The 15,673-nt window shown below is 42.0% G+C and overlaps 1 pseudogene; it reads right to left on the bottom strand.

Moving 5' to 3' along the window:
- Positions 1-355: 355 nt before the first annotated feature.
- Positions 356-14,784, bottom strand: LOC110730459 (annotated as a pseudogene).
- Positions 14,785-15,673: the final 889 nt, after the last annotated feature.

Genomic DNA, 15,673 nt, shown 5'->3' with positions numbered 1-15,673 from the left:
TATGTTGCTTAATCAAATTGGTACACAATAACTGCAAGCATTCATATGATGGTTGGTTTATTTATTTATTTTTTTTTATTTATTTTTTTTTTCTAATAATTTGTTCCGAATTTAATAACCCTTATTATATCCTATCTTATCTTATTTAAACTTATTTACCCTATATATTCTTATCTAATCTTATCGAACTTATTAAACGTCATTTATTATTAATCTATTACTCGTTCATTATCCTATCTGAACCCACTAATAATTATCCTTATCAAAACTTATTAAACTTGAAATAAGAAAAATTAATTAAGGTGAAGAGTACAAATTGAAGCATTAAATCAACAAACATGAAACAAAAATAAATATAACCATAATAACATCATAAATTTATAAAGATAACTAAATTGGAATGAGATGCATGTATATAAGCCAACTTTTTTTCTTAGACCAACAAAGCCTTGATCATTTTGAATCTAGTTAGACTGGCGGATCCAAGATTTTCGAGATGGTGTGTCACTATCAATTATTGATCACTTGTGAAAGTACAATTTTTTTTTCGCATCTAGTTCATAATTAATTTCAATCCAAATTTTAAAAAAAATAAAAATTATATTACAACCAAATTGATTTCAATAAAAAAAAAAAAAAATATAGGACACAAAAATCTATACCACATTCAAATAGTATTTAAAATTCCTTCTTACAAGCCGGAAGTACTGCAAATAACATTTACAAACAAACGGTACTATAAAACTATTACATTAACTTTATGATTTTTTACTTAATTGAGAAGCTTTTGGGGGAAAACTTGTAAAATTAGTTGCACACATATAAAGATATAAATAGAAGAAAAAAAAAAGGGATAACTTTAGAGACGATTAGATATCTATAATAACCCGTCTTTTTTTTTATTTTTTTTTTATTTTTTAACTGAAACTCCAAATTTTTTATTTAGACTGGTGATTCACATGCACCAGTGTGCTACATATTTTCACAACTGTCTGGTTGAACCCTAAATTCAATTTCATGTGATTAAGTTTAATGTTGTTAATATCACTTCAGCGTCTTTCTCAATTACCTTCCAAGCTGCAACCACATGACGCTTCTCTGTGAGTGTGGTCCCCGCTGCAAACCTCAACATGTAAACCCCACTTGCAATGGTATGAGACATGTAAACTTGACCTGTTGAGTTAATCTGGTCAAGTAAATTCCTATTCAAATACTCGATTTTTGTTGATTCGAACTCACTTGTCGGGTTAAACCGGAAACAAACCAAAGCAAAATTTGAAGCTGCTACAATCTCAAACCGATCATCCGATTTTACCAAACTCTCAAAATACCACCAATGTCAGACCAAATATGATTTTGAAGGATCGTAATCCCATAGGTTCGAAGCACGAACCATAAACGGAGCGACTTGAACCGTCGACCCGTACCAATTTGCCAATCCTTATAATCCACCACCGAATTCGATTCACTAAGTTCATTCTTCACGTACTCCGGGTTAGTACCGAGAGCTTTAACCACCAAACTTGGGTTTTTCACCCACAAACAACAACAATCCAAGTAAGTTAGCAACCATTTGTGAGGTGCAATACTTAGTGAGTCAACTCGGTCAACCCCATTTAAGTGGTGCCTAAACTCAGGGCATATACAAGCACTTCCAGCATAAGCAGCATCAACATGGACCCAAAGGTCATAATGACCTAGTTAAAGGTCAAAACATTGATGGTTAACTACGTTATTTCTACTTGCAACAACCAACTCATTCATGAGAAGAGATAATGATCAAGAATTGATTAAATTATGAATAACACATACAACATTCCCATCATCTCTAACCAACTTTCTCCATCTATCGTGTATGATGCTCGATCGTAGGAAACTACGTTACTTTGACTTATTTAGGTGCAAGTAAATTAAGCTTGAACGACACTCCTACTAGTGAACTATGCTCGTATTAGTGAACTCTAATAATTACTGTTTCGGATAAAAACAATGGGACCTTCAGCTGGCCCTTTTAAGGTGGAAAAGACTGGTCTCTGTCCAAAGAACACTGGAGCCGAGGATTTCCTACACAACAAAGAACGAGTAAACTAGCCTCGGGGGTGGTTGCCGAGGAAGGCCCCTCCGATGCTAAAGTCAGTTCAATTGAGAGAGAGATTGCTATGTAAGAGACTTAGTTCTTGAGGCTTTAGTTGCATGAATGTAAAATGGTGTAATTGATGGCTTTTATACCTGGACTCAATTGAGGAGAATTGGGCCCCAAGAGTCAGATTGGCTGACCACATTGACTTGGCTTATGATGACCTTAGCATACTTTTGGAGAGTTGAACCTTGCTTTGGGCTTGAGTTGAATTATTTGGACTTAGACCAATTAGATGGACTGAATTGGACCCAAACAACTTGCCCCCCAGACCCGATTTGGCTGAAAGACGGGTTGGGTCTGACTTGCAAATTTGAAAGGACAAATAACGGCAACTTGAATCTTGAAGGAATCTAGGCAATTAATGATGTTTAACTGCCATTAAGGAGATTAATAAAGGAAGACTGAGGGTTTAGTGGGTAGTTAACTGGGAACGTGTGTGACAGTTTGTGTTTAATTTGGAATTCCTTGGGTTTTCGGCGGTTTTAAGGTTTTTAGAATTCTTGATTCTTGAAATCCTTGTATAAAAGTGCCCTCTCCACTTCCCTCAATCATTTCTCACAAACACACGAATTTCCCCAAGGACACTGCTCACTGAAAACCCTAGTTTTTCGTCGCCCTTAATCTCTGCAATTCTGTTGCTGAAACTAGAATTCTCTGCTGCGAACTTGAAGATCGGCGAATTCCGAGTCTAGTCAAGGTAATTTTTCCCAAAACTTGTTCGGATTTTTCTTGTTTTCAGCATTTCACCCTTTTTCCCAACATCCACTTCTTCGTAAAAAATGGTTAGAAATAGGATTAAGAGTTCTTTGAGTGAGGAGGAAGATCTTCAAATGACTGTGCTGGGTGCTCGGCGTAGCCAGCCTTTACAGCAAATGCCCCCTCTTAGCTATAGCCAAAATTCTCCACTTCCAAGGAGAGAAGATAGGGTTTCCCCTCAAGAACCCCCTGGTGCTGCAATTCCCCTAACCTCGGTGTCGTATAGAGGTTGGGAGGAGGCCACCACCTTAGCCAGCAGCTCTAGGCACGGGCCTCGGCGAATGCCGGAAGGAGCCGAGGAATGGCAAAATCCGCCTAAGAATGGCGGGTTAATGACTGCTGCCCCTATGACTGTTGGGTTAAAGGGGATGCCCTCCATCATTTCGCCGAACAAATAGAAATTTTCTACGGCATAATGGAGGAGGATGGATATTGGTGCCAAATGCCTGTGGCTGAAGATAGAATTCACAGGCCTCCACCTGGCTATCTGGGCGTATACACCAGGCAGCTGCAGTTTGGCGTTAGATTTCCTCTCCATCCCTTTATAATCGAGGTGTTGAACGGGTACAACATTTCTTTGTGCTAATTGACCCATGTCAGCATCAGAAGAGTTATGACATTTCTGTGGGTCAGCCTCTTTTATGGATTTCTACCAAGTATCCATGTCTTCAGAAAGCTGCACAAATTGGTGCCAAATTAGCAGTCAAATGAGCACCATGGACCTGGATGGTGGAGAATAGAATCCCGGAGGGGATATTTGACCACTTGGCCAAACGATACTTCAGACAAGGAATGGAGAGGCCAATGGATTTAGGTTCGGGCTCCTGCCGAGGAGGACCATCCGAATTATTATGGGGGGCCGAGGCATCTGAGAATGCCTGATCCGAAAATGAGCGTCCTCGGTCCCGATGATTTTTCCGCCAAGGAAGAGAAGTTGTTGAAACTCTTCAAGAGAGATCCGAACACGAGGGGTGCTCGCCGAGCAAACGGGGTGCTAGAGACCTGGCTCCCTTGCTACCATTATATCTTCAAAGAGAGGATACTAGCTGTTGTCGGCCTCAGCCGAAAGTTTCAAAATGGTGAGAACCTCGGCTGGGGCCGAGAGTCTTTACTTAGCTTATTTTTCTTCTGTTAAAGCCTTATTTGTTCATGCAGAATAACCCTTTGTTTTCTTTGTGGTTTTTCAGTGCTGCACGAAGGAAATTGCGGCTTAGAATATAACGGGCTTGGGATCAACGCAGCTCGGAAGATGACAAGGCGTGACCCTTCTATCACCCCTCCATTTGCTAGGGCTCCTGCGCTGCACCCTTCTCAGCTGGAAATCGTTAAACCAGCTAAGTACCTTGCTCAGAAGCGTTGGTTTTTGAAGAGGGATCCGTTCTTTTTGTTGGGCCTCAAAGAACAAATTGTTGCAGCTACAGCTGCTGTTAAGGCTGGAGTTTTTGCTGTTAACTCCGAGCACAACGCTAACCCCTGCTGCTAGGACAAACGTGCTCATTGCTTCAGACGAAGAGCTACTAAAGAGTTCTGTAAGCTTTTTAAGTGCTTTTGGACTTTTCTTCTTTAACTTAGAATTTTGCTTGAACCTTCAACTTGTGAAATGATTTTGAAATTTTTTTTAAGTATTAAGATTCGGCTGACTTATTCTGTCCACCTAGACCTTTCATCTTGCGAAATTTGCCTAAGTATGAAGCTTCGGCTGACAGGCTCCTTAGCTGCTTTACTTTCTCTACTTAGACTTTCCTTTTTGTGAAAATTGTCCAAGTGTCGAGTCTCAGTTTTGAGAGATTTTGCCTTGCTTCTCATTATATATATATGATACTAATATCACCCCTTGCCCCCCTTGTTTTTTCTACTGTAGTCTGACGAAAAAGAAGAAAACAAGAAGGACGCTGAAATAGCTAAGCCTTCCTCTTCAGACGACTCTTCAGAGGAAGAAATGGCGGGTCCCGGAAGGAGGAGATTGAGAAGAGCTATTGTTGAGCTGGGAGAATTCCCGGTTACGGAGCTTGTTAGCAAGAGACCTCGGTTGGCCGAGACCCAGGCCGAGGTAATTAAGGAAAAAACTCCCCCTCCTCCTGAGCATCAGGAGGAAGAAGTGCAACAAAGGACTCCTCGTAGAGTCTCCTCGGCATGCAGCCAAGGATTTCACAGCTGAGATCCAAAGAGAAACGGATGCACTCATCGTGCAGCACTCCGAGGATGAGGATGTGCCAATTTTTTCGGGGAGACCAGATGATTTCAAGGAGGTTGATGAAAGAGTTGAGGGTCCTAGAGCGTCTGATATTCCATCGTCTGTTGGGCATTCTTTCAAAACCTTCCAATCTGGAGATATGGGGTTTGAGGCTACCCCAATGGTTGTAGTTCCTGAAGCTATCAGGGATAGCTTGCACCTTCACCGAGGCTCAGCCATTGAACTCTTTAGAGACCTGTCCAGCGTTTCTGAGCTGGAGAGAGCCAAGAGATGGTGAATTTGCGCTGCTGCGGGAGTGACCGAACCTTTGGTGAGGCTGCCAGACCCTATCGCCGAGAACAAGAAGTTGTTGATGCAGGTAATTTATACTCAAACATTTATTTTAAGTACCCATCCTTGCTTTTTGCACCTCTTCATTCTTCTTTTTTTTTTTTTACATCTCTTTTTCCTCGGCTGATGCGTTTTCCAATCTTGACAGGCTGTTCACAACAATGTGTTGGCTGCTGGCCTGAACGAAGAGTTGAGGCTCAAGGCCGAGGAAGCTAAGAATCGGGCTCGGTTGTACGAGCTAAAATGCAAAAAGGCAGAGGAAGAGTCTGCTGCCAGCCTATCTCGGATGCAGGAGGTGGATTCTCAGCTCCGAGATTTCTGCCAAACAATTGAGCGGACCGGTTTTCCCTGGATTGAGGAGGGTCATGCCCTGATTCAGGAGTACGTCGTCGTCGACATTCCGAGTTTCAAAGCTCGAATTGAGGAGAAGATGAAGAAAGAGGCAAAAACTCGACGAGCTTTGGCCGAAGATTTAGAGATAGAGCGGGCAAATCATGAGGTTGAGACTCAGCGGCTTGTCAGCCATCTGGACGCCAAGGACTCTGTCCTGTCTGCTATGAGGTCTGGTTTGCAAGAGCTGAAGGACCAGTTGGCGGCACAAATTGAAGAAGCTGCCAAGGCTAAAGAAGAGGCTGAAAAAGCTAAGGCAGATCTCTCGGCTGCCAATGATTTGCTGAAGGTCCGCATCTACACCCGAGCACAATATGAAGAAGGTTTTGACAACGGGTTTAATGTTACTCGGCGCTTGGCCTTCCACGCCTACCCAATCAACTGGGAACATCTTGAGGAATGAGCAGCGGTCCCTAACCATCCGAAGATGCGGGTCGCCCATCCAGCTGAAGATGCGTACCTTGCTTGCCTCGCTGAAGCTGAAGCTGAGGAAGATGGGGCTGAAGATGGGGATGCGGCCAAAGAGATTGACATTATTCACCTTGCCTCATCTTCTGCTGCTGAGACCTTGAAAGCTCCAGACTCTGATCCAGCCAATGCCAAAGCATAGGGACTCGGGCAGTCGTCTGCAGAATCTTGCGGATCTACATGCTCTTAATTGACTTAATGTCGCAACTGCTTTTTGCCTTACTCTTTTGCTTCAGCTAGCCTTGCATTGTACAAACTTCTTTTTGTTTAAGTACATTTCTTCGGTGGCTGTGTTTTCCGCTTGTGGGCGACTGCCGATTTTAGAATTTCTCGTTGTTTATTGACCTTTGAAATCCTCATTTTATGTTTATGAATTATTTTCTGAGCTTTCTTCTCTCATTGCCTGCTTTAATGTTCTTTGTACTTTAGCTACTTTTCTTGAATTTCTTCAAAATTTGGCTAAGTGTAGAACTTTGGCTTGGAGATGTACTTGAGTGGGAAATTCTTTATTTGAGAGTACACTGCCTCTGCTTGTATTCCTTTTCGCCTTACTCATTTTACTCTGATATTCATCTTGTAAACATTTTTTTCCCAAGTACTAAGCTTCAGCTAAGAACATGCCAAGTGAATGCCTCTTGCCCCTCCCTCCGAAATCTGAAGATGACGTCTTCAGGATTCTGGGACAACTGCCTTTACGTCCTCGGTGCAGCCGAGGATCTTGCCTTGGTGAAATTTTTGCAATATTCCAGCTTAAGAATTTCTAATCATTTTTCTTTTTCTCTTCTATTTTTGTTTTCAAAAGCTCTGATTTCTTGCTCAAGAGCCTTAGACTCTAAGAGCAATACTCTTGTGACACTTTTAATTCATCCGAAGGAATGACCATCCGAAACACGATGCCGGGGCAGTGATCTATCCAAAGTGCAATACTTCGGAAATGCAATCACCACCCGGAACTGATTCATCCGAAGTACGAGGCATCACTATGCAATAATTCGGAGCTTTATCAGTTCCTATTTTTTAGGCTGTGTTTCGGATGCGCCTATGGCCTCTTTGTCCAGAGGAACAGATTCATCCGAAGTACAAGACATCATTATGCAATACTTCGGGCTTTTATCTTTTATCCTCAATTTGGCAAGTTTTACGACTTACAGAAGTACAATGCATCATTATGCAATACCTCGGACAGCGCCGAACGAAAACCTTGAATTTCTGCAAAAACCATAGAAGACAGAAAAAATAGAAATTTGCTAAATTTTGAACAAATGGTGACTCAAAGGCCTTTCATTAATTTAAAGAGAATGTACTTACATAGATTGTTCTTCCCCGAAGGGATTTACACATGATATATTTTTAGTACATCAGCATTCTAGTGTTTTTTCAACTTAGTACCATCCAACTGCCGAAGCCGGTATGTGCCTGGCTGAAGCTCATCATATATTTCATAGGGTCCCTCCTAAGTTGCTGAGAGTTTACCATGCATGCGGCCTTTTTGCACAACAGCAGCATTCCGAAGAACCAGGTCTTCGACTTTAAGAAGTCTTTGATGGACTCTTCGATTATAGAATTTGCTGATTCTCTGCTTATATGCAGCCATTCTATCCCGAGCCGAATCTCTGATCTCATCCAGGAAGTGAAGGGACTTTTTTATGAGTTGCTCATTTTCCTCGGCCGAGAAGAGATTTACTCGCAGAATTTCTGAGCCAATTTCCACTAGAAGCACAGCTTCGCATCCATACACCAACTCAAAAGGTGAATGCCCCGTTGCCTCTTTTTCTGTTGTCCAAAGTGACCAGAGGGTTCCAGGAAGCTCCTCTATCCACTTGGATTTTTGATCTTCAACCCTCTTCTTAAGAACGTTGAGAATTTGCTTATTTGCAGCTTTGGCCTGACCATTACTCTGCGGATGACAGACTGCAGAATATGCCAGTTTAATGCCGAACTGGTCTGTGTACCACTTCAGCGGCAGATTATCAAATTGCCTTCCATGATCAAAGATAAAAACTTTCGGAATCCCGAGACGAGTAATTATGTTTTGCCATATGAATTTCCTAACAGTTTGCTTTGTAATGTTCGAAGCAGCCTCGGCTTCAATCCATTTGCTGAAGTAGTCTATATCGACTATCAACCATCTTTTTTGATAAGGAGCATCAAGAAACGGTCCCAATATATCCAATCCCCATTAGGCAAATGGAAGAGGATTCAAGACTGGTTGAAGATCTCGGGATGGCCGATGGATGACCGGTGTGAACTTTTGGCATTTCTAGCATTTTTGGACCAAATCCTTTGCATCTGTGATCATGGTTGGCCAATAGTACCTAGCCCTTAGCGCTTTATGGGCTATGGTTCTTCCCCCTATGTGATTTCCACAGATGCCGAGGTGAATTTCTCAAAGGACGTAATCTGTATCTGTTGGGCCCACGCATTTCAATAGTGGGGTTGAAAAGGACTTTTTCAGAAGTTCCCCTCCAAAGACAACGAATCTTGAGCTAATTCTTTTTATCTTAGAGGCTAATTTTTGGTCTTCGGGGAGTTCACCCCGAAGCTTGTAAGCTAGGATGGGGTCCATCCAGCTCGGTTCATGTGCAACGCAGCATATGCTAATTGCTTTGTCCACACTTCTCTCTCGGCGCACCTCCACATACACAGATCAATTCAACTCAGTTAAAGTTGAACTTGCAAGTTTGGAGAGTGCATCGGCTTGTGCGTTTTGACCCATTGGGATCAGCTCGACTTCAAAAGTTCTCAGCTTCACTATAACAGTTTTGATCTTTGTGAGGTAAGCCACCATTGAAGGCTCTTTGGCTTCATGTTCTCCTCGGATCTGATTTGCGACAAGCTGTGAGTCTGTCTTTAAACAGACGTGCTCGGCTTCCAATGCTATGCACAACTCTAGGCCAAAAATTGCTGCTTCATATTCAACTTCGTTGTTCGAAGCTTTGAAAGAAAATTTTAGTGCATATTCAAAGGATTTGCCTTCGGAAGAGGCTATGACGACCCCTGCTCCCAAACCATTCATGGTGGAAGATCCATCCATGAAAACAGTCCAGATTTTCTTTCCTTCGTCAAGCGTCTGTTGATAAGAACACTCGGCTAGGAAATCTGCTAAGGATTGCGCCGTGATAGCTGCCCTCGGCTGATAACTGATATTGAACTCGTTGAGCTCAAAAGCCCACTTCGTTAGTCTACCGGATATTTCCACCTTGCCGAGGACTTTTTCTAGCGGCTGATCAGTTAAGACCACTATTTGATGGGAATCAAAATAGGGCCTTAACTTCCGAACGACTACCACTACTGCGTATGCAAATTTTTCATGTAGGGGGTAGCGCGTCTCGGCATCTGTCAGAGTGTGGCTGACAAAATAGATCGGCTTCTGAACTTTTTCTTCTTCCCTTACCAACACCACACTTACTGTGGCCGGACTGACCGCCACGTATAAGTATAGAGTCTTTCCTTCAACTGGTCTTGCCAGTGTTGGGAGTTGAGCCAAATGCTCACGAAGTTACTGAAAGACTTGCTTTTGCTCGTTTCCCAGATGAGCTTTTTTAATTTTGGGAGTTTGAGCGCCTTAAAGAAAGGTAACCCTTTTTCTGAGGCTTTAGAGATAAACCTGGACAAGGCGGCCATTCTTCCAGTTAGGCGTTGAACATCCCTCTTAGTCTTCGACTTGGGGAGATCCAGAGCTGCTTGTACTTTGGCGGGATTAGCATCGATCCCCCTTTTACTGACCATGAAGCCGAGGAACTTACCTGACTTCACGCCGAAGACACACTTCTTCGGATTCAGTTTCATTTGGTGGTTGCGAAGAATGGCGAAGATTTTGGCCAGGTCCGTAACATGGACTTTTTCTTCCTTGCTTTTGACGATAGAATCATCAACATAGACTTCCATGTTACGGCCTTTTTGCTCGGCGAATACCTGATCAACCAACCTTTGATATGTTTCCCCCGCATTTTAAAATCCGAAGGGCATCATTTTGTAATTGTACACCCCGGAACTCGTAACGAATGTCGTTTTTGCTCGATCATCGGGGTGTATGAAGATCTGATGGTACCTTGAAAATGTGTCCATGAAGCTGAGCAGGGCATGGCCACTTGTCGAGTCGACTAGCTGATCGATCCACGGCTAGGGATATAAGTCTTTCGGACATGCCTTATTCAGATCTGTGAAGTCAAATCACATTCTCCAGCAACCATTCGCCTTCTGAACCATCACCACATTAGCCAGCCATTCCGGATACTGACAAGGTTCGATGAACCCAGCATTCAAGAGTTTTTTTTTTTTTTACTTCGGCTATGATGTCTTGGTTCTTTTGAGCGGAGTAGTTCCGCTTTTTCTGCTTAATAGGTCGACACGTCGGGTCGACATTAAGCTTATGAGAGATGAGGTTTGGATCGATCCCGGGCATTTCCTCTGCCTAGAATGCGAACACATCTTTGTTGTCCCGAAGGAGCTGGATGCTGACACATCTTTCAGAATTCCCTTCGGCTAACTCTATTGATTCTGTCTGGTTATCTAGTTCCATATCTTTGGCACTGGATTATTCGGATTCCGACCTGCTGTCAATATCAGTAGGCTTCCCAGACTCTGGCTGATCTTCTGAGTCTTTCGGCCCAGATGAAGAACTAGCCCTTTCATTCCCCAAAGATTTCTCTTTTGTTGGGGCTCCTTAGGCCGAAGCACTTAAGCCTTTAGGCTTTTTTGCGCTACGATCCCGCTCTTTCTCCTCTTCATCATCATCTTAGTCGCTGCGACGACCTTTGGATGGCTTGAGGTGGTTACATCTTCGGGCTTCCTTTTGGCTGCCCTTTATTTTTTCGGAGTATCCCTCGTCTGAAACATATATCATCGTTTGATGGTACGTCAAGACAACTCCTTGGATGTCATGAATGAAGGGTCTCCCCATAATCACGTTATACACAAAGGGGGCATCTACGACAAGGAATTCGGCCATGATGCTCCGCACTGCTCGGCCTTTGCAGATGGTGACAGGAAGAAGGATCTTCCCATTTGGATATGATGAAGAGCCATTGAACCCGGATACCGGGTAGGGTACCGAAGTTAGGTACTTGGCCTCCATTTTTAGCTGGTCGAACGCTCCCCGAAAGAGGATATTCGCCCCGCTGCCGCCGTCGACGAGGGTTCGCCAGACATTGCGGTTTGCAATGCCCATTACTATCACCAATGGGTCATCATGGGGGTACACCACCCCTTCACAGTCTTCGGTTGTGAACAGAATGTCTGGCACCGGAGACTGAGGTGCCCGGAGCTCAGCATGATTTACTTGGTGGGTCAGACCCCTCAAGTGGTGTTTTATTGCGCTCCGAGAAATTCCTCCGGAAATAACAAGAATGTCAGGGGTGTCCTTGTCTTGCTGCTTGTCTTTTTTCCGGAGAAAGTCAAGATCTTGCCGAGAGTCTCTCTCGGCTTTTTTCTCCTCGCGGCGATCTGCGAAGTATTTCTTCTGATAGCCTTTCTGAACCAGATCCTCAATCTGGTCCTTCAGCTGAAGGTAGTCCTCGGTGCGATGTCCAGGAGATTCATGGAACTCGCACCATCGGTCCTTGCCCTTTTACTAATGTCATGGTGGCAACGGCCGAGGCTTCCTCCAAGGTCTGCGTGGGGTGCATGACCATGAAGTCCACGAACTTTCCAGCTTGCAGACCATTCCGTAGTGCAAACACGGCAAGGCCTTGATCCAGACTTATAATTCCGAATGACTCGTTGCTGAAGCGAGTCAGATAATCGCGGAGGCTTTCACCTTCGGCTTGCTGCAGACTCATCAACTCTGTAGTTGTCTTTTCTCGGCGGTTAGCCGTAGAAAATTTGCTCTTGAATTTGTTGGAAAGGCCTATCCAACTAGAGATAGAGCCTTCTTTTACCCCTTTGGTGATCCACGATTGTGTAACACCTTTGAGGGTTGTTGGAAAGTACTTGCACCAGGTAGCCTCGGATCTGGGGTTAAGATACATGTGCCCCTCATAAGAGGCAATATGATCCTTTGGGTCCGAGGTGCCATCGTAAGTAATGTGCGCCGGTATTTTCACTGTCGGCACATGCTCTTCCAGTATCCAACTTTGGAAGGGCGAGCTTGTAGAGACCATTATGGCCTTCCCCCTTTTCTTGGCTGAAGGGACCTTGCTTCTCCCTCTTAGAGAGGTGGAAGTGGTTTTCGTCCCCGGCCGAGACAATTCGGGGTAGGACCAGGTCTTTTTCTGGGAAGGTGAGACAGTTGTGCACATCCACCTCCCTTGAGCCTAAGCGTTCGTGAACACTTCGGCGAGCAGACTCCTCCTTGTATGTGGAGGTAGTATTGATGCTCCGGAAACTCATTGAGTCTCGAGTTTCAGAATGGTCGAAGAAGTGAGGGTTCTTCTTCCTTTCCTTACTGGAGTTCCATGTGTTCTCCTACCACTTGTCCCCAATCTCCTTGTAAGATGGAACTTGTCCATCCTTCCCTTGACTGATTCTCCTTCTCAGGTGTCTCGGCTGCAGAGATGGAGACTCATGAGGTGTTGGTTGGAGTTGATCCCCTTAGGGCTTAAGGAACTCCATGCAGACCGCCACGGCCCTAACCACTTCTTCCGTAGAAGGCCCCGATATAGGGGTTTCTTTCGGTTGGGACCGAGAACGCAGGCTGCTATTTGGTGGAGGACTCCTCGCATAGACCCACTCGGCTTAGGTGAAACCGTTGGCTTTCGAGTTTGGTGCGAGGATGAGTCCCTTGAAGCTTCCCTTTCCTGAGAATTGGGGGCTCTTGAAGCCTCCCTTTCTTGGGAATTTGGAGCTCTTGAGGAAGGAGGGTGTGGCTTCGGTGACGGTGAAATCGGATGATGTTCCCTCACCGTGATCATATCCCTTTCCTTCCTCTTTCTAGCACTTTTGGCGCTTTTGCCACTCTTAGTCATGTTTTTCGCTAGGAGTGATGGATTTTTGGCTTGACTTTCTATATCTTCCCCACAGACGGCGCCAAATTGTTTCGGATAAAAACAATGGGACCTTCAGCTGGCCCTTTTAAGGTGGAGAAGACTGGTCTCAGTCCAAAGAACACTGGAGCCGAGGATTTCCTGCACAGCAAAGAACGAGTAAACTAGCCTCGGGGATGGTTACCGAGGAAGGCCCCTCCGATGCTAAATTCAGTTCAATTGAGAGAGAGATTGCTATACAAGAGACTTAGTGCTTGAGGCTTTAGTTGCATGAATGTAAAATGGTGTAATTGATGGATTTTATACCTGGACTCAATTGAGGAGAATTGGGCCCCTAGAGTCAGATGGGCTAACCACATTGACTGGGCTTATGATGACCTTAGCATACTTTTGGAGAGTTGAACCTTGCTTTGGGCTTGAGTTGAATTATTTGGACTTGGCCCAATTAGATGGACATAATTGGACCCAAACAATTACTTTGACTTATTTAGGTGCAAATAAAACTATGCTCATACTAGTGAACTCTAATAATTAAATAAGGCTATATTAAACTAACCTGATTCAGTATGAGATTTTCCTATCAAGCCTGATATGATATTCAGATTTAACTAAACTTTAAGCTTATTTGTACGTAGTCGTGAAGGGAAAAAAAATCGTTAAATATGATGTCATTAAATTCTATTCGTAATATTGTGTATTTTTCAGATCTGTTTTCCAAATATGTATTTTTGTAATTCTTTTTATTTAAAAAAGTAATAAAGAAAAAAAGATACTCCGTATTAAAATATATACAAACTCAAACAAAACATATTGTTGGACTAACCTACAACATCGAAGAGTTTATCAACTAAACTAATTGACATCTAGTTACATAAAAAAATAAATATTATTGTCATCAATCTTTTCAGAAACAAAAGTATTATTTATATTATTGTCATCAATCTTTTCAGAAACAAAAGTATTATTATACCATACTATATACGGAGTATAACACAAATAAGTTAGATAAACCTGCAATATCGAGGAGATCTTTCAATGGATCAATGGCGGCTGTCGAAGTGGTCCCCACAGTAACACATAAGTAAAGTGGGACCATGCCAGCTGCCACATCAGCTTTAATGCACTTGCGAAAGTGACAGGGTGGCAATGCAAAATTTGAATCTACAGTTGTAGGAATCAATCTGATATTATTAGGTGGTATGCCGACCATCTTGCATTGCTTAGCGAAGGTAGAATGTGTTTGATCGGAGGCATAGACTACTAGTTTCGATAATGGATTATCGACGTTAGTCGCCGCCATTGCCCGGTTTCTTGCTGCTACGAGTGTGCAAAGTATGGCCTCACTTGTTGTTCCATGTAGCACACCTCCTCCCGTCCCTTATATTAAACCAATTTGGATACATTAGTACTGCGTATAATACGTACATTTATATAATTTAAGACATTTTTCGTATCAACGTATATGAATAGTTTAGACTTTAGTAATCCAGATCACATTTTTAAGGTTGCAAAGAAAAACAGTTGACAATATATACATTTGGTTGTACAAAAACAGTTGACAATATATAAGTATGATGTGGACTCCTTTCCAAAAAAAAAAAAAAAAAAAAAAAAAAAAAAAAAAAAAAAAAAAAAAAAATTAGATGTGGACATGGGAAGATCGATAAATGAAGGCTCAGGATGCAGGTGTAGGAGAACATACGAAGTACTATAGTATTCACATGTACAAAAATGATGATTGTAAGGATCGAATGGCTATATATATATATATATATATATATATATATATATATATATATATATATATATATATATATAGCCATTAAAATTCTAGTCCTGAGGGATATATATATATATATATATATATATATATATATATATATATATATATATATTATTACTCTATTTATTTAATATTAAAAATTCTAAATTATGAAATGAAAATTTCAGATTAAGTTCTATTTTTTTTTTCTTACAGGCATATTAAGTTCAATAAAGTACATGTATATAATCTATATGCATTCTTGATGATAGACTTAATTGATCTATTACCAATTTGTTTCTATGATGGCGGTTTTTAAATATGACTACCATATTATTTTAATGATAAACAATATGAGCGATTCATTTTTCACACTATAAATTGGGCAAAATTAGTATTCTAATATCTAAAATGCAAATATAATTTTTAAAAATTTTAATCCAACATAAAATTAATATTTTTCGACAAACTATAAAATAAGTGTTAGGATATAATTATGTTGTGAGATATATTTTTTGAATATATTTGTATATATCTTGTTAGGAGTTTTTGGCATGTTAGGTTAATGTTGTATATGTGTTTAATGGTAAAGGCTCATTAAGCCGTTTTCTCCTAAATTTCTTGTGAGTTTAACATGGTATTAAGAGCCCTCTAATTTAGAGATTTTGTTTATGTTCTTCCCTGTTTCTTCCTAAATACAAACCCTTGTT

The sequence above is a fragment of the Chenopodium quinoa genome, unplaced genomic scaffold, assembly GCF_001683475.1.
Source record: "Chenopodium quinoa cultivar QQ74 unplaced genomic scaffold, ASM168347v1, whole genome shotgun sequence".
Lineage (NCBI taxonomy): Eukaryota > Viridiplantae > Streptophyta > Magnoliopsida > Caryophyllales > Amaranthaceae > Chenopodium > Chenopodium quinoa.
The sequence above is the reverse complement of the archived record's forward strand: the minus strand, read 5'-3'. Positions and strand labels throughout refer to the sequence as shown.